The sequence below is a fragment of the Equus przewalskii genome, unplaced genomic scaffold (genome assembly GCF_037783145.1).
Source record: "Equus przewalskii isolate Varuska unplaced genomic scaffold, EquPr2 ChrUn-10, whole genome shotgun sequence".
Lineage (NCBI taxonomy): Eukaryota > Metazoa > Chordata > Mammalia > Perissodactyla > Equidae > Equus > Equus przewalskii.
In genome coordinates, this window is record NW_027228747.1 from 2591462 (window position 1) to 2604491 (window position 13030).

General features: G+C 40.5%; 1 long non-coding RNA gene across 2 annotated transcripts in view; it reads right to left on the reverse strand.

Annotated features, from left to right (window-relative positions):
- The window catches only part of LOC139081422 (uncharacterized), a 178831-nt gene that overhangs the window by 28489 nt on the left and 137312 nt on the right, over window positions 1-13030 (reverse strand). For both annotated transcript variants that reach the window (XR_011536514.1, XR_011536515.1), the window contains one exon: window positions 5299-5417. This is a non-coding gene — a long non-coding RNA (uncharacterized lncRNA). The remainder of the gene's footprint in view (window positions 1-5298; window positions 5418-13030) is intronic.

Here is a 13030-nt window from a genome sequence, read left to right on the forward strand (position 1 = left end):
AGAAAATGAACTATTTCATCTAGGAGATCTTTTATACAAACTTCACAGCAACCACTAAACAAAAAATCAGAGCAGAGCCACAATTCATAAAAAGAGAGAAAACTTCCTTAGAAAACCACCAAAATGAAGTGACACTCAGAAATACAAAGGGAGAGAAACATTGGAAATATAGAACAACCAGAAAACAAGAAATAAAATGGCAGTGTTAAACCCTCCTATATTAAAAATCACTCTAGGGCCAGCCCTGTGGTTGGGTGGTTAAGTTTGTGTGCTCCACTTCAGTGGTCCAGAGTTTTGCTGGTTTGGATCCTGGGTGCAGACCTAGTGCCACTCATCAAGCCATGCAAAGGTGGTGTCCAACATAGCAGAACCAGATGGACCTACAACTAGAATATACAACTGTGTACTGGGGGCTTTGAGGAGGAGGAGGAGGAGGAGAAAGGAGGAGAAGGAGGAGGAGGAGGAGGAGGAGGAGGAGGAGGAGGAGGAGGAGGAGAAGGAGGAGGAGAAGGAGGAGGAGAAGAAGAAGAGGAAGAAGAGGAGGGAGGAAGAAGAAGAGGAAGAAGAGGAGGGAGGAAGAAGAAGGAAGAAGGAGGAGGGAGGAGGGAGGAGGAGGAGGGGGAGGGGGAGGGGGAGGAGGGGGAGGAGGAGGAGGAGGAGGAGAAGGAGAAGGAGAAGGAGAAGGAGAAGAAGAAGAAGAAGAAGAAGAAGAAGAAGAAGAAGAAGAAGAAGAAGAAGAAGAAGATTGGCAGCAGATGTTAGCTCAGATGTCAATCTTTAAAAACAAAAAACACCCTAAATATAAATAGATTGAATTCTCCAATCAAAAGACACAGAGTAGCCAGATGGATTACAAAACAAGACCCAACAATATGCTGCCTCCAGGAAACACATCTCAGCTCTAAAGAAAATCATAGGATCAGAGTGAAGGGATGGAAGATAATACCCCAAGCTAATGGCAAACAAAAGAAAGCAGGTGTTGCCATACTTATATCAGACAAAGCAGACTTCAAGTTAAAAAAGGCAATGAGAGACAAACAGGGGCAGTATATAATGATAAAAGGGACATTCCACCAAGAGGACACAACACTTATGAATATATATGCACCTAACACAGGAGTACCAAAGTACATAAAGCAACTATTAATAAACCTAAAGGCAGAAAGTAACAGCAACACAATAATAGTAGGGGACCTCAACACCCTACCTCCATCAATGGGCAGATCATCTAGACAGAAAGCCAACAAGAAAATAGTGGATTTAAATGAAACATTTGATCAGATGGGCTTAATAGATATATAGAGAGCATTCCATCCAAAAACAGCAGAATACACATTCTTCTCAAGTGCACACAGATCATCCTCAAAGATAGACCACATGTTGGGAAACAGGGCAAGCCTCAATAAATTTAAGAAGATTGAAATAATCTCAAGCACCTTTTCTGACCACAATGCTATGAAACTAGAAATCAACTACAAGAAAAAAACTGGGAAAGTCCGAAATATGTGGAGACTAAACAACATGCTATGAACAACCATTACATCACTGAAGAAATCAAAGGAAAAATTTTTTAGTACCTGGAGACAAATGAAAATGAAAACACAACATACCAATTCTTATGGGATGCAGCAAAAGCTGTTATAAGAGGGAAATTCATAGCAATACAGGCCCACCTCAACAAACCAGAAAAAATCTCAAATAAGCAATCTTAAACTGTACCTAAAAGAACTAGAAAAAGAAGAACAGACAAAGCCCAAAGTCTGCAGAAGGAGGGAAATAATACAAATCAGAGCAGAAATAAATGAATTAGAGACTACAAAAACAGTAGAAAGGATTAATGAAACTAAGGGCTGGTTCTTTGAGAAGATAAACAAAATTTACAAACCTTTAGCTTGACTCACTCAGAAAAAAAGAGAGAAGCCTCAAATAAATAAAATTAGAAATGAAAGAGGAGAAATTACACTGGATACTGCAGAAATACAAAGGATTATAAGAGAATACTATGAAAAATTATATGCCCACAAATTGGATAACCTAGAAGAAATGGATAAATTCATAGACTCATAAACCTTACAAAACTTGAATCAAGAGGAAATAGAGCATCTGAATAGACCAATCACAAGTAAAGAAATTGAAACAGTAATCAAAAACCTCCCAAAAAACAAAAATCCAGGACCAGATGGCTTCTCTGGAGGATTCTACCAAACATTTAAGGAAGATTTAACACCTTTCCTTCTCAAACTATTCCAAAAATTTGAAGAAGACAGAATGTTTCCTAAGTCATTCTATGAGGCCAGCATTACCCTGATACCAAAACCAGACAAGGACAACACAAAGAAGGAAAATTACAGGTCAATATCACTGATGAACACAGACGCAAAAATCTTCAACAAAATACTAGCAAACTGAATACAGCAATACATTAAAAGGACCATAAATCACGATCAAGTGGGATGTATTCCAGGGACAGAGGGATGGTTCAACATCTGCAAGTCAATCAATGCAATACACCACATTAACAAAATGAGGAATAAAAATCACATGATCATCTCAACAGATGCGGAGAAAGCATTTGATAAGATCCGACATCTATTTATTATAAAAATTCTCAATAAAATGGGTATAGAAGGAAAGTACCTCAACATAATAAAGGCCATATTGACAGACCCACAGCCAACATCACACTCAAAGAACAAACCTTGACCCTTTTTTAGGCAACATCTCAACCTTATTTTTTGCCTCTTCCAAATTTCAAGGGTTCAGGAGCAAGCAAATTATTCTAGACCTGAGAAGAAAGAACAAAGCTGGAGTCATCACAATACCTGACGTTAAAATATACCACAAAGCTATAGTAATAAAAACAGCATGGTACTGGTACAAAAACAGACACACAGATCAATGGAACAGAGTTGAAAGCCCAGAAATGAAACAACACATCTAAGGACAGTTAACCTTTGACAAAGGAGCCAAGAACATAAAATGGAGAAAGGAAAGTCTCTTCAACAAATGGTGCTGCGAAAACTGCACAGCCACATGCAAAAGAATGAAAGTAGACCATTATCTTGCACCATACACAAAAATTAATGCAAAATGGATTAACGACTTGAATGTAAGACCTGAAACCATAAAACTGCTAGAAGAAAATATAGGCAGTACACTGTTTGACGTTGGTCTTAGCAGCATCTTTTCAAATACCATATCTACCTGGGCACGGAAAACAAAAGAAAAAATTAACAAATGAGACTACATCAGACTAAAAAACTTCTGCAAGGCAAAGGAAACCATAAACAAAATGAAAAGACAAGCCACGAACTGCAGAAAATATTTGCAAATAATATATTCGACAAGGGGTTAATCTCCAAAACATATAAAGAATTCATACAACTCAACAACAACAAAAAACCAAACAACCTGATCAAAAAATGGGCAGAGGATATGAACAGACATTTCTCCAAACAAGATATACAGATGACCAACAGACACAAGAAACAGTGCTCAACATCACTAATCATTAGGGAAATGCAAATCAAAACTACAATGAAATGTCACCTTACACCGGTTAGAATGGCTATAATCACCAAGACAAAAAACAACAATTGTTGGAAAAGATTTAGAGAAAAGGGAACCCTCATGCATTGCTGGTGGGAATGCAAACTGGTGCAGCCACTATGGAAAACAGTATGGAGATTTCCCAAATATTAAAAATAGAAATACCATATGATCCAGCTATCCCACTACTGGGTATTTATCCAGAGAACTTGAAATCCATGATCCAAAGAGATTCACGCACCCCTATGTTCACTGCAGCATTATTCACAATAGCTAAGACATGGAAGCAACTCAAATGCCCTTCTACAGATGAAGGGATAAAGAAGATGTGATGTGTATATATATATATATAATATATATATATATATATATATATATATACACGATGGAATACTATTCAGCCATAAAAAAGACAAAATCTTCTCATTTGCAACAACATAGATGGTCCTTGAGAGTATGATGTTAAGTGAAATAATCCAGACAGAGAAAGACAAATACTGCATGATTTCACTCATATGTGGAAGATAAACAAATACATGGACAAAGAGAACAGATTAGTGGTTACCAGAGGAGAAGGGGGCTGGAGGTGGGTGAAAGGGGTAAAGGGGCACATATGTACAGTGAAAGACAAAATTAGATTACTGGTGGTAAGCATGATGAAGTCTATTCAGAAATTGATAAATAATAATGTACACTCAAAACTATGTTATAAATCATTTTGATCTCACTAAAACTATTGGGGAAAAAACAAAACAAGAAAAAAGGGGATGAATACAAAATGAAATTGAAGAGCTTTTAGAAAATGATGATAATTAAACTAGACACATAAAGATCTATGAACACAGCTACAAGGATGCTCTGAGGAAAATTCATAGCCTTAACGACATGTTAATAAAAATTAAAATTAATGAATTAAGTTTTCAAACTGAAAAGCTAGAAAAATACCAACAAAGAAAATATATATATAAGGAAGAATTTTAAAAGGTATGAGAAGAAATTAATAACAAATAGAAAAAAGTTCAATAAGTAAATAAGTAAATAAATAAATAGCCTATTTCTTTGAATCGACAAAGTAGAAAAGCACTGACCAACCTAATTTATAAAAAGATAAAGAGTTCAGTTGAGAAAGCACAAATACACAAAATAAGAAATAACAATGGGCAAAAGAGACAAAGTTTGAAGAAATACAAATGATCCTTAAATATATAAAAATATGCTAAAGTTTATTCACAATAATAGAAATAAATTAAAACTATATATATTCTGTATATTAAAACTATACTAAGATTCCATTTCTCACCATCAGCTTGGCAAAAACCTAAAATTTGAGAATATACTTCGTTGACGAGGCTGTGGAGAAAAGGTACTCCTACACTTTTGTGGTGGGAATGCAAAATGATACAGCCTCAATGGAGGAGAATTTCGCAAAATTCATCATTATTACATCTACCTATCTTGTTCTTGCTGTTTCCCCAGTGCCTAAAGTAGATCCTGGAAAACAGTAGCATTCAATAATTATTTGATGAAAAAATTGAATGACTCGATCTCTCCTTCCCCATACTTTAGTTCTTACTGTCTCGTCACAGACCTGTGACTATGGAAAGGCAAATACAATCAAGTTGGTATCAAATAAGAAAATGGAGTTTCTTTAGTGTGTGGAAGTTACACACCTCACAGAGAAAAAAGGGCAAGTGAGTGTGTGAGGATCTACCCAAAGGGGCTGGGAGGAAGTGGCCCTTCCATTCCTACCTCCAACCGCAACAGGAGATTCTGGCCGTGAAAGCCTGGAGCCTACTTATTCCTTGGAATAGACACCATCCTCAGGATCCATGTTCCCAGGGAGCTTCCAGGGGGAGGCAGGGGTTACCCTGGAACAATGGGGTAAAATATGAAGGCATAAGTGGTTGTGAAAGAGAAGTCAAAGAACAGTGAAGTCAAGGAGAGGCCAGAGCAGGCAGCCCATCCCCTCTAACCTCTCGTGCCCTGCTGGATGGATCTGGGGGCTACAGTGAGATTCCCCCACTAAGTTTTAGGTATAAATGAATAGAGACTTCTTAAAAATGTTAAACATTGGAATGGATCAAATCAGAGATATATTCACAGTCAACTTTAAAAAGAAAGAATGATTTTCAAGCCAATAGAATCTGACTGCACCTTATTTAATGTATTAACCTTTGATTCCAAAGGGAGGGGAGTTATTCAGGCAAATGTAGAAAAGGGGAGTCACGGAGGCCAATGAGGCTGGACTCACATAAGCACTCTATGTCTAGGCAAGAGGGCCAAGTCTCATCGGCAAGGTCTATGGAGGCAATGGACACCTCTATCAGGGGAAGGGCCCGATGCCATCAACCTCCAAATCAGGAAACTCACTCTCCTCCTCTGATTCTGTGATCACAGCTTCTGACTATGGTACAGCTGACCATGCGGGAGAAAAGTCACTGCCCAGGGGGTAAGAGTGACCAGTCCTTTCAACAGCTATTGTTCTTGTTGTAAATTGACTAACTGAAATCATAAATGTCAATCGCAATTTTGCACATTTTTTATTTTGGAGCTGACATACATCTGTACCAATAGAAAGATATCGATTTATCTTTGATTCATACATTTTGTTGGCCCTTGCAAAGCTCATAAGCCCCAGTCACATCGCCTGTAGTGTGTAAAGTGGCTCTATTCTCAGGGATATTTGCAGCTGAAGCCTCACTGCAAAGACCCAGCAAACCTCTTCCACCAGGGGGTCTTTCTGTTCATAGAGAGCAGTGTACTGCACTGCTGCCCCCTGGTGGTGGTAAAGACTAATGCCTCCAAAGGATCTCTGCAGGAAATCTGCTTTTGCAGGAACGAAAGATGGCATCAGAAACCGGGACAGGCTCAGCAGTGAGGCATTGGGACAGCAGCTCCTGGAGGAAGAGGCCCTGAAGTCTCAGTGGTGACCCACCCCAGGCTGCTCTGTGCCGCAGGGCTGATAGTGGGCGTTCGTATGTGTGCTGTTTGCGGGTGCCCTTCACAGAGACACTCCTGCTGACAAATGGGCTCCCAGCAGCTGGTTTGGGCCAGGGCCGGCTCTGATCCCCCTGTAGAGCTAGACCTCTTGCAGGGGCTTTGGCTCCACTGGGCAGGGATGGCCCTATGGGTGCGTAATTACCTCACCTGGGAAAGGACGTTTCTGGAGCCGTCCCTGTGGAGAGACAGGGAAGTAAACATCCCATGGCTCTCCCTCCTTAAGACAGAAAAAAGCAGTCTGTGCACTTCTCCTGGGGGCCCTGAGACCGAGCCTGTGGCCATCCTTGTCCTGGCCACTCATAGGAACACTGCGGATTCATCTCCCAGGACTGATGTAGGCCACTTGTCTCTGTGAAGAGCGTCCTCAGTGTTCCCCATTTATACACAAGCTACAAGTAATAAATGGAGGTTCCTTCCCCACTTCTCTGGACAGTGGGGAGGGTTTAGGGCGGAAGGGGCACATCCTGTTCTTACACATTTCCGCTTAACGCAGGGAAAATATTAAGAACCCAAAGGAGCCAAATGGCTTTGCCTCCATTGCCTGCCTGAGTGCTGAGCAGCTTGCAGATCCACAAGGCCCAGTTCTTGTGGAGGGGTTGAGGATGAGGGCGTGGGGCCTGTTGCAACAGGCAGCATTACCTTCCACTCATCATGGCTGAAAGGGGGCCCCTGAATCTTATTCTTTCCACACCAAACAGATCTCCAGAGGAAGAGACTCCCCGTTCCCTGGAGCTCTCGGGGTGGCTGAGGCAGTTTTGAGGCTCCTGGCTCCAGGTGAAATTTGGAGGGGACACCGGTTCTAGTTTATGTGGGGATTCTCTGGGGAAAAGCTGACATTGCAAAGATAGAGTAGAGCCAACTCTAAGAGGAATGCTTCTTGCAGAGGTGTCCCTGGGGCCAATGTAGTATGCTGTCTCCTGTCTAGAAAAGAAAGTCAGTCAGTTACAGTTACCAGCCAGCCAGGTGCCACTCAGGACACAGGGTTTTGCCTGGGCTTTGTATGATCCTGCACTGAGCAGGCAGGAACTCATTCAATGCTTGTTTTAAATGTACTAAGTAAAGAAAAGCAAATCCTTTTTTAAATTAAGAAAATGTAGGGGCCGGCCAGTGGTGCAGCGGTTAAGTTTGCGGCTCCACTTGGGGGGTTCACAGGTTCGGATCCAGGGCGTGGACAAAATTTGGTTTCAAACCATTATATGTTTATCATAAGGAAATCATAACAGACACAAGCAAATAGACAAATAGAAAAAATGCCAACAATATTCTTGTCCAGAAATAACCATTGTTATTTAATTCTTTCCAGACCCTCTTCTAATGCAAGTTACCATATAAATATCTATATGAAAATGTATATCTATAATTATATGTGCAAATTTATATGAAAATTACACCTACAAATTACATATCTATATGTAAAACATATAAATTATACTTGTATGCAAATTATATTTATATGTATATACATATATATGCTATACAAACACGTATGATTGCAGAATAGCTTCCATGGACTATTTTCAGTGATTTAGAGCATACTATGTGTTAAAAAACAAAAATTAACTGACTAAATTTGAAGATCTAATTGGCTTTGTCAAACGATTCGTGAACCGGGAAGCATTTCGTCTAGCAAGATACTCTATGGGGTTGTACAGCATGGAAGGCTCTCACAGTAAGGAGGGCAGGACAAGGAAAGGAAGTCATCGATAGGAAAAAGTGAAAGTTCCTTGGAGGAAAGTAAAAGTTCAAGTGACCTTCTCACTGGCTGAGCTGAGGTGTTTTCCATTGGCAGGCTTGCTGCTGGGCAAGAAGGAAGTCTTCCTTCCTCCTGCTGGAGTAGTAAAGTAGTTGCACTTCCAGTTTGGGAGTGCGAGGTACATCTCTTCCTGTTTCGGTCAGTAACCGATGCTTTTTCCTACTGAGGTCGGTAAATGATGTCTTCCTGTTTGGGTAATTGACTAGGAATGGTAGGGTGTGAGAGCTCCCTCTACAGGCCTTCTGGACTCCAATTTTAGTTGAGGCTTCCTTTATTAATTTTCAAACGTCTTTGGCAGAGTTTGGTGGTAGAGACTGTGTGCTAAGAAGCCAGCTTGCCAGGATTCAAACCTCAGCTGTGCACCTTACAAGATGTGCCCTCGATCAAGGTACCCATATTAGATATTTCACCTGTAAAGTGGAGAAAATAATGTCATGTCCTCATAGTAGTTATGAGGACAGATAAATCCATCCATGTAAAATTATGTGTATGCCTGGTACACGGCATGGTAAGCACTTAGATGTTAAGAACTGAATGAAACACTCTTTAAGGCCAGCCATTTATAAAACAAAGAATATTTGAAGAAGGAGGAGAAGATACAAGTAGTCCTAATCAGCCAAACCTTTATCTAGTATAGAAGATTCTCATGGGCTGGGCTTTCTTTCTATGAGCATACAGCTGCTCTCGACCATGGTTCAATTGTGGGGATTTCCATCTCAAAGGAAACCTAAGGATTAAGACTGAATGTCAGAGTATTATTCTAAATGTCCACGTGTAACACCAGCCATCCCCGCTTCTCTCTCAAGCCGCTATTCTATCAGGACAAAATCAGCTTCTCACTGGTCCATCTCTCTTCCTCTCAAGATTATTAAGCTGTTACCTAAAAAGAGCATAGGGAGTGGATCTCTAACTGGCTTCTCTTTTTCATAAGACTCAGGCAAAGGAATGGCAGGTGTGTGTGGTTGGGGAGGGTGTAGTCAACCATCAGTGCCTCAACTATTGCATCTGATTTAGAGAAGCACGTTTAACAGACTAGAACAATATGGGCCACGCTGACCAGAAAAATCAATTTTTTGTTTTATGATACATTTCATCATGTATCATGACATACTCATCATTTGGGTTCCATTTTTTTCTTCCAAGGGAAATTCAGCATCCAGAGAGGAAAATTCCCATACATCAGCTGAAATCTACCTTATCTTTTAATCCTAATCCCAAATATGAATAATCACAAATAATAAAAACGGGATGTTGTACTCCAGTCTGATTGTGTATTACTGTGAATTCACTGAGCACCAGTTCTGTGCTGGCCATATTATAAAAGGAACCAGATGTAGTCTCTCCATCAACGAGCTAACACAAGTGGATAGATATAATGGAAAGTATATTGAAATAAGCGAGGAATCCTAGCTCATAGTGCCAAAGCCCGTGCCCTCTGCCGTGGGCCCCCTAAACTAACCTTAACCTTGGTATGACTCCAGATGGCTCTGCTACAGCCGTCATCAATCCTGAAAATGGGTGTTTAGGCCTCATTCTCTGGTGCAGAGAGAGGTGTGTTTATAACGAAACTCTACCACCATGACTACAACCTCCCCCTCCCCACACACCCTCTGCCATTTCATCAGGGATCTTTTCCACTGCCTACCACTCACAACAAACACATAGTTGCCCTTAGAAAACAGAGGACTAAACTCCACTACTATTTTCCATGATACACCAGCCAAGAGCTCACTGCCTTAATTACCATCTATTTTGTGATAAGATCAGTAGTCATACCTATTGTTGAAGTGTTTGTCTTATGAATGAGTGCTGTAAAATTTAATTGCACCACCTTACCCACATCAATGAAAATTAAGTCACACCTTAAAATAACATAGGGTATTATTTATCCCCAAATTAAGAAGCAATGCAGTAATCTGAGGTAAACCACAGATTTATAATTTTTCCACCCATGACCTGGTCTTTCTCACTTAACTGGTTCTGGTCTTCGGCCTCCCTCTAGAGTTTTTCCATCAGATTAAGCTGCAGATTTCTCTGCTCTACACCCTTTCATAACCACCTCTCCTAGGTGGATGTGGGACATGCAGGTGGCTCTGCTGTGGCTTGTGGTATTTGCTGAAATCCACCAGATTATCCAGTTCAGTGGCATGCCACAGGGGCTGAACCCACACACCTTCTTACAGAAATATGACCATCCACCAGATGGAGGCACCTTTCATTCTCAAACAGAGTGACAACCCGCACCTAGATCGGGTGTACATAACTGGACCGGTGTACATAAACTTTGTCTATGCCAAGATTTTTCAGCTTTGACTTTGCAGCTTTGCCCATCTTCTCTATCCCTCTTGTGTCTCAGGGCTCTGGTCTTCTCCTGAGAGCACCATGGTCCAGTGGAAAGATGCCAGTGCCAGTCCCTGTCAGAGTGTCAAACAGATCTGGGTTGAATCCTGGCTCTGCCACCTCCCTTCTCTGTGACTGAAACTGAGTCTCCTTCTGAGCTTTGGTTTCCTCACTGAAAGACGAGGATCACCTTATCTCCCTCACAGAATTATTAGGAGATGAATAATATATGTAAAGCGACTTTCATGTAGAGATGCTCAGTAAACATTGCAGCTCTGTGCTCTCCCTTCCCCCATCTGCACCTATCCTACCACCCTCACCAATTTTCCTCTTCCTTTCTCATACAGGAAGCTGCCAGTTTCTGTTCTTTGCCTCTAATAATACTTCCCAAATCCTCTTTTTAACCTGTATACCCACAGCATCAGCTTAATAAGGTTCTTAAGAAGCCAGGACCAGAAATGTGTAGTTAGTGGATCAGTTACCCGGGATGCTAGGTTGCAAAAAGAATGAATTATTTTTTAATAAATGTTGGAGTAAGATGAGCTAAACACTACTGCAAGGGTGGAAAATTGGAGAAAACTTTATGAAAATAAATTTATGAATACACATCAAAAACTTTAAAAATGTTGGGGCCAGCCCAGTGGCGCAGCAGTTAAGTTCTCACGTTCCACTTTGGTGGTTCGTGGTTCACCAGTTCGGATCCCGGGTATGGACCTATGCACCACTCGTCAAGCCATGCTGTAGCAGGCATCCCACATAGAGGAAGATGGACATAGGTGTTAGCTCAGGGCCAGTCTTCCTCAGCAAAAAGAGGAGGATTGGCAGCAGATGTTAGCTCAGGGCCAATCTTCCTCAAAAAAAAATAAAAAGCTTTAAAAATGTTCATACCTTTTGCCTCAATTATTTCACCTCAAGGAATTTATTATATTAAGGAAATAATCAGATATCTTCAAATGTTTGTGTATAAGATGTTCATTACAGTATTGTAATAGTGAGAAATTGGAAACATACAAAATATCCAAGAATAGGATACTGAAATAATGGAGTAAATACTAGGTAGTTATTAAAAATCAAGTTTTAAAAGTTTATGACAACATTGTAAAATGCTCACAAATTGAAACAAAACTGAATATATTTTAAATTTTAAAAATATATAAAATATAGAATTACCATATAATCCAGCAATTCCACTTCTGGGCACACATCCCAAAGGAGTGAAAGCGGAGACTCGAACAGACATCTGTAAACTCATGTTCTTTGCAGCACTACTCACAATAGTTGTAAAGTGGAAGCAGCTCGGGGCTCACCCAATGGCCTAGTGGTTAATTTTGCTCACCCCAGTTCAGCAGCCCAGGCTCGCCAACTTAGATCCCAGGCATAGACCTACGCATGGCTTATCAAGCCATGCTGTGGCAGGCGTCCCACATATAAAACAGAGGAAGATGGGCACAGATCTTAGCTCAGGGCCAATCTTCCTCAGCAAAAAGAGGAGGATTGGTGGCAGATGTTAGCTCAGGGCTCATCTTCCTCAAAAACAAAAAAGTGGAAGCAGCTCAAGTGTCCCTCAGTGGATGAAAGGATAAACAAAATGTGGTATATACATACAATAGAATGCTACTCAGCCAAAGAGAGGCAATTCTGACACGTGCTACAACACAGAGGACACTTAAAGACATGCTAAATGACATAAGCCAGTCACAAAAGAACAAATACTGTAAGATGCCACTTAAATGAGGTAGCTAGAGCAGTCAAATTCAGAGACAGAAAGTAGAATGGTGGCTGCCAGGGGCTGAGGGGGCAGAGGAATGAGGAGTCAGACTTTAATGAGTATGGAGTTTCAGTGTGGGAAGATGAAAAGTTTCTGAAGATGGATAGTGGTGACATTTGCAGAACAATATGAACGTACTTAATATCACAAAACTGTACACTTAAAAATGGTTCAAATGGTAAATTTCATGTTGCATATACTTTACCACATTAAAATATATATATAATGGGGATGGCCTGGTGGTGTAATGGTTAAGCTCCTGCACACCACTTCGGTGGCCCAGGGTTCGCGGGTTCAGATCCCAGGCATGGACCTACACACTGCTCATCAAGCCATGCTATGGCAGCATCCCACATACAAAATAGAGGAAGATTGGTGCAGATGTTAGCTCAGTGACAATCTTCCTCAAGCAAAAAAAGGAAGATTGGAAACAGATATTAGCTCAGGGCCAATCTTCCTCACCAAAAAAAAGAATATATATATATATATATATATATATATATATATGTATATAATATGTACATACACATACATCTATACAATACATATACATACAAACAGACACAGTCATATATAAATGAAACACTGAAAGGCTATAAACCAAATGTTGGCAGTGCATT